Consider the following 7,614-nt stretch of genomic DNA (forward strand, 5'->3'; position numbering starts at 1 on the left):
CTGCACCACCCGACAACCTACCCCCCTCCGCACAAAGCCTCTAATTTTTTTTTTAATATTTTCAATTTTCTGTTTTTTCGTTTTTCTGCACCACCCACCACCCCAATCCTCCACCCCCACCCACAAAATATTTTTCAACTTACACATTTTAAGGTAAAAGGTTTTTTTATGCAAGATGGGCATGGTTCTAAAACATGGGTCAAGTTGGGCGGGTTGGGTTATGACCCATTGTTTAGCCCATCTTATAGCCAAGTACACTTTGAGTTGGGTTGGACAATGACTCATTTATTGATCTAACCCATTTTGACCCGCCCAAATTAAGCTCAACCCGTCCATTTGCCACCCTTGATTTACACTAACATTCACTTTCTTTCTTTTCCGAAGTAGAATAAAAATTTTACTACAAATTTTAGTGCACCACATAAAATCTTCATTCCATTCTAGTGGGGGCTTCGTATAATTCAGGAAAAGGGCGAGTTAATTGACAAGTTCTAGAATATATAGAGCGTGAAATGACGAAGGAATATGAGAATCCTCATATGCACACTGCACCATATAAAACTTTTGGAAGGTCCAGAATTGACCTAAACAGATATATTAGTTATTAAACATGTTCGAAGTTTTGATTTCAATATTTTAGTAATTAACCATGTTCAAAGGCGTCATATTTCAGACTGGATACATTGGAGGCGCGCGGCCTTAAAGATCAATGTTTTAAGTAGCGGGGGCGTGAGACGAGGCGTCTTACCTCTGACGAGACGGGGCGTAAATCCTGAGACATGGGGCGTAAGTCCCACGGATATTTAAATTTACTAATTTCAAAAATTTTAAGATAGTATAATATAAAAAATAATTATAAAAATTACATTAGCATCAAAAAATTGAAACAAATAATCTATTTAAAATATTTATAAATTATAATTCAGCTATGAATAATACAAAAAGTATGACATATTATAATATGCAAATTAGCTTTAATGTCGTTACAATTCGAACATCAAAAGTATTGTATTCCATATGAAATGTATCTATTAAGGAGTAATGAATCTTGAAAGAATTTCGATATTATAACTTGATATTATTCTTAAAATACTCCTTTTATTTAATATGCTTTCTATTTGAAAGATAATTTATATAGAAACATAATTCACAATTTAAATATGATTCTCTAGCATCATTTATTTTTAAGTTTCAACATTTTAATAAAGTGACACATAATTCACCATACAATACCATGATAACTAATTATTTGTAAATAGTTATTAGCTAATACTGAGCTATTAAATTAATACGTATTGTATCTCGTAAACGTGAAAAAAATATTTAGAAAAATAATTATAAAAAAAATTATGGACTATTATATAGTAAAGACATAACAAAAGTTAATAAATAAATACTTTTTAAATGAAAGATTTATTTAAAATTAGCTATCATAGCAGTCTTAGTGGATAACGTGCAATAATTTTTATTTTAATTAAGACATAAAATACGCTCAGCTTAATGATTTATGATTAAGAAAAACTAATTTTGAATAGTTAATGATTTATTAAGAAAATTTGAGGATTTACAAGGTTAGTTACATACAATTGCATAAAGTTCTATTAGGCGAGCCCAGTCCGCGGGGCGTTGGGCGTGTTCGGGCGTAAACCCCGATAGCCGAGGCGTAAGTCTCACAGAACTAAGCCCCACACATAAGCCCGGGGCGAGTTCCAATTCTGCCTTTTAAAACAGAGCTTAAGATGTTTAATTTTTTTTTATTTTTTTTTTGTCTTCATGTGTTCGACTATATATAATTATTTAACCTGCTCAAGTACTCCGCAAGAACATAATTTTTTGTATTAATTTTTCAAATAGGTTCCCTAAGTTGAGAATATATTTTCATTTAACTAACCTTCTTATTCAGTGGTTCGTCGAAAACTTACAATGTGTATATAGGTAAAATATTACGTTTTAGAGATATATAACACATAGTGAACACCCTTTATCGGAATTTTTTTTAACTTCTTTCAAATTTAAATATCCTTGAATAAATTCCTAACTTCGCCAATGTTCTTCTTGGTTTCCAACGTATGACATTAAATGTCCTTAGCTATAAAACCAGCCAAATTTCAGAAACGGTAACTTGCACAGGACTACTTCTAGTTAATACCGTTTTGGAACTTCAGAAAGAAACAAATCTATAATTTAAGGCAAAAAATAAAATCCAAACAGCAAAGTCCAAAATAAATTCTCAAAATTAAATCATTATTGCGCATGAGTGACGATATATACTATTACTCATGAATAAGCAAAAATCAAGAGAAGTCGTAATTGAATTTCCATAAAAGAGTAGAGAGGTAACATGGATGCAAATTTATAAAAATGGCTGCGACGACGACGACTTTAGACCATTTTTGTCAAATTCCTCTGCAGGTTACAAAAATCTAGTTTTATTCAGCACATTTTTTCTGCATTACCATAGCTATACTAATTAGGTAGGCATATATGATCAGAGTAGGGGTGAAAAACGGGCGGGGTCGGATATGGCAGGAAATTATCTGATCCGATTCATATTTAATACGAATAAAAATGAGTTAATCCGCGAATAATATGAATATCCATATTATCCATGGCTTCTTGAATATGATCACTTTTGGGAGAATTCATAGTCTTCCAAACCTAAGGAACCCCCAATTTAAGCTTTTGAAAATGTAAAAATTAAATCCATTGGTTATCCATTTTTAAGTGGATAATATTAATCTTATACACATTTGACCTATTTTTAAAAAGTTCATTATCCAACCCGCTTTTAGTGGATAATATGGATATAACTGATTTTTTAATCCATTTTGCCACCGCTAGATCAAAGTATAAATAATTTCGTGTCCTCCTTCTTCGTATTAAGCAAATTACAAAGCCTATGTTATTCAATATTCACTATTATCACGTTAATATATTGAGTAGTACTAATTTCTTCATTCTCAAAGAATTACAAGATAATTACTCCCTTTATCTCAAAATGAATACCAAGGAGTTGTGCAAACAGTTCAATATTTGGATTAATTTCACGGCAATGCAACTTTTCTTTTTCTAAAATCGTGACTTTAAAAAACCTACAAATAATGCATGTGTCTGACTTCATAATGTTTTCACTTCACTTAATTAATATTGTGGGAATTGGCAACATTGACATAAAGGGTAATTTGCGTAATTGCGTAATAACTTTCACGATTATAATTATTTCTTTAGTTTCTCTACATGCATCTGCATGAAGTTTTTGTTCATTAATTAGCTTTGTGAGTCACCTTTCAATTACAAACAACAACAACGGACTTAGTGTAATGAACAGAGTATGTGCGCAGACCTTACCCCTACCTTCAAGGAGACAAAGAAGTTGTTTCCGAAAGACCCTCGGCTTATGAGCGAGTCACCTTCAATTAAGTTTGTAAAAAGGGTAAATTGTTGTAAGCAAGAAATCAGAAGATCTAGAAATGACAATGTTGCAATGAAGGAGAACTATTTGAAAATAACATGACATTGACAACTCTGTTGTTCTTTTGTTGGACAAGTTAAATTACATGTCTACTATATACCGATCACAAATAGAAAAGACTGAAAATTGCCAAATTTGACGATGACTTCTAAATCATAAGTTGATTTCCACGTATATCTTTGCAAATCAATTTTGTTGAATTTCGTTGCACCATTCATCAATGGGTCATTTTCAATTATTACTTTAACCAGAAAGGTTTAATTTATGGTACATAGTTTAGAATTTCAAACATGAACTTGATCAGACTAAACATGGTTAAGAATTTCATACAATGCACTTGACTAGTCTATTTTCATTGCTATATATAGCCATAGCCTTAACTTTACGTTTTGGATGGATGTTGTAAACTAGGAACCCAAATGCGTGAAATACTTATCGTACCGGATGTTTGCATCAAACTGTAACAATTTATCACGGTTAAATAATTTTATTAGGTGAAAACATATACTATAAATTAATCATAATTAAGTGATATGAGTTTATTTGTAAACACATGGCATACGCCTAATGGTTTCGTGCATATACCCGGTGGGGGTAAATTTTTACCAACACATCGGTGACCTAATAATGTTATCATCGTAAACCGTAAGAAATACAAAGTCTAATAATTATGTAAATGGCAGTGGCTGATGTTAGCAAACTGTATTTGTAAAATAATTCTGGAGAAAATAAATTAACATAAACAGAAACAGAATTTAATCGAGCCCAGTGAATTCACAGTGTTTCCTTAAGGAATTTAATCTCCTCCTAGTACCCAAGGTTATGGATTATTTCCTCCCAGGATAGAACGAATTATACACTGGTGTAGTGGTACTTCAAACCCCAGTGTTTCAGCGAACACAAAGTTCGGTAGCAAATCACACTTACTGTTGCTTTCTTTGAAGTTAAAACAATGTAGAAGAAGGAGGAGAAACTCAGAAAATCCTATGGAAATTCTGAGAGAATGGACTTGTATTAATAGCCAAAGTTGGGCTGAAATCTGAAGAGGTGCAACTCTTCAGAATGGCTGTTTATGCAAAACGGCCATAGCATAAATGCCATAACATAAATGGCTATTTACTCAACAATAGAGAGGGAAAATTGAAGAGGGTATTTAATTTTCTGTTACCAAAATAGAAAATGAAAAATTGGAAACGGTTCTTGAATTTAATATAAATATTTTGTTATTAAAACGGATATTTAACAATATTTCTGTTAATATTTACTATTAACAAACAAATTTGGTCCAAAAAATTAATCAATCAATCGATCATTTGACCAAATCCAAATCCAAATCCAAATCCGAATCCGAAGCCGAAGCCGAAGCCGAGGCCGAGCCGAGCGAGCGAGCGACGACGACGGCGCGAGGCTTGCCTTCTTCTCAACTCTTTAAGAGCTAGAAAAAGAGCAATTGCTTATATACCCGGACAATGTTCCTTCATCAAGGGGGGGGGGGGGGGGAACTTAAAATTTTCATTTCCCTTCATTTCCCATTCACCTAAGCATTTAATATACTTAAAATCCCAACAATCCCCCACATGAATGGGGAATGGATATATCACGGAAATATGAATGAAAAACTGTGTGATTCGCAAGCAAGGATTAATTGCATCTGGATAAGTAGGTTTCCCTTTGAATTTTCCGTAGTGAACTTATGTCGGATATACTCGGTCAATCGGTAGATTTGATATCTTTGAACCGTCGAACTTTGGTGTATACTTAGACAACCATAAGTCATACAACCAACCCTTGACCGTCGTTGGTTCTCATTGTTGTGTTCGTTTCAGCCATGAACACCGCCTGGTTTCATAAGTGCGTAGAGAACTGGCCTTACAAATTCTCCTTGAAGCGGCTAACACTTCACACTTATATAGGTGATTCCTAAACGTGTCATCCCGTAGATACACTATTTGATATACCCCGTATCGAATTTAGAAATCATTGAAAAGCCTTAACGCTTTATCCTTGGTACTGAACATTGTCTCATCACGAGAATGGACCAAAAGTTTAGTTGACAATGTTGAACCGTCATTAATGACTTTGTTTGATCTCCTTGAACCTAGATCTTGGGATCTCCAGTCTTCTAGGTAGAGTTACCGCCACTATGACTTGTTCTCGGCCATAGTCCCATTCCCCTTGATGATTTCTCAACTACCTCTCTAGTTAGGCCTTTTGTAAGTGGATACGACACATTATCACTTGACTTTATATAGTCAATCGTGATAATTCCTCTTAGAGACTAATTGCCTAACGGTTTTATGTCTTCGTCGTATATGACGAGTTTACCGTTATACATAACGTTCCCAACCCTTCCAATTTCCGCTTGACTATCACAATGTATGCACATTGGTGCCAACGGTTTGGGCCAAAATGGAATGTCTTCCAAGAAATTCCGGAGCCATTCAGCTTCTTCACCGGCTTTATCTAAGGCTATGAATTCAGCCTCTATTGTAGAGCGGGCAATACAAGTTTGTTTGGATGACTTCCAAGATATCGCTCCTCCACCAATAGTGAATACATATCCACTTGTGGACTTAAAATCAGTTGAACCGGTGATCCAATTTGCATCACACTATCCCTTAATCACTGCAGGATATTTACTGTAGTGCAAAGCAAAGCCCTGGATATGTTCTAAATATCCCAAAACTCGTTTCATTGCCATCCAATGAGATTGACCTGGATTGCTCGTGTATCGACTCAATTTACTTATAGCACAAGATATATCTGGTCGTGTACAATTTATGATGTACATTAAGCATCCCAACACACGAGCATAATCCAATTGTGATATGTTTTGGTCTTTGCTAATGCAAGATTCACGTCAATTGGAGTCTTTGCAACTTTAAAGCCTAAGTGCTTGAATTTTTCAAGTACTGCCTTAATATAATGAGATTGTGACAATGCCAGACCTTGAGGAGTCTTATGGATCTTAATCCCCAGAATTAAATCAGCAACACCTAAGTCCTTCATATCAAACTTGCTAGTTAGCATACGCTTAGTAGCATTTATGTTGGCAATGTCATTACTCATTATCAGCATATCATCCACATATAAGCAAACAATGACTATATGATTTGGAACATTTTTAATGTACACACATTTATCACATTCATTTATCTTAAAACTATTTGACAATATAGTCAAATTTCGTATGCCATTGTTTGGGTGCTTGTTTTAGTCCGTAAAGGGACTTAACAAGTCTACAGACCTTCTTTTCTTTACCTGAAACCACAAACCCTTCAGGTTGTTCCATGTAGATTTCTTCCTACAAATCTCCATTCAAGAAGGCCGTCTTAACGTCCATTTGATGAATTTCAAGACCATACACCGCAGCTAATGCTACTAACATCCGTATGGACGTAATTCTTGTAACTGGAGAGTATGTGTCAAAGTAGTCAAGACATTTTCGTTGTCTATACCCTTTGAATACAAGTCTTGCCGTAAATTTATCAATAGTGCCATCATTTTCATTTTCCTCTTAAAGATCCATTTAGAACCCAACGATTTATTTCCAGGAGGAAGATCAACCAATTCCCATGTATCGTTGTTCAATATGGATTTTATTTCACTATTGACTGCCTCTTTCCAAAATAATGATTCCGAAGAAGACATAGCTTCTTTAAATGTTCGAGGCTCATTTTCCAATAAGAAAGTCACAAAATCTGGTCCAAATGAAGTAGACGTTTTTTGACATTTACTACGTGTTGGATCCTCCTGATTAAATGTACTTTATTTTGTTTCTTCCTGAGGTCGTTTAGATCCTTCACCAATCGACTCACATTCATTTTTATACGGATATATATTTTCAAAGAAATCAGCATTATCTGATTCTATAACCGTATTATTATGACTGTCGGGATTTTCTGATTTATGAACCAGGAATCGATATGCTTTACTATTGGTCGCATATCCTATGAAAACACAATCAACGATTTTCGGTCCTATTTTACCCTTTTGGGTTTAGGAACTTGTACTTTTGCCAAACACCCCTACACTTTAAAATAATTCAAGTTGGGCTTCCTTCCTTTCCATTTTTCATATGGAATGGATTGTGTTTTGCTATGGGGTACTCGATTTAGTATTTGCTTAGCCGTAAGAACGGT

Source organism: Nicotiana attenuata, unplaced genomic scaffold, assembly GCF_001879085.1.
Source record: "Nicotiana attenuata strain UT unplaced genomic scaffold, NIATTr2, whole genome shotgun sequence".
Classification (NCBI taxonomy): domain Eukaryota; kingdom Viridiplantae; phylum Streptophyta; class Magnoliopsida; order Solanales; family Solanaceae; genus Nicotiana; species Nicotiana attenuata.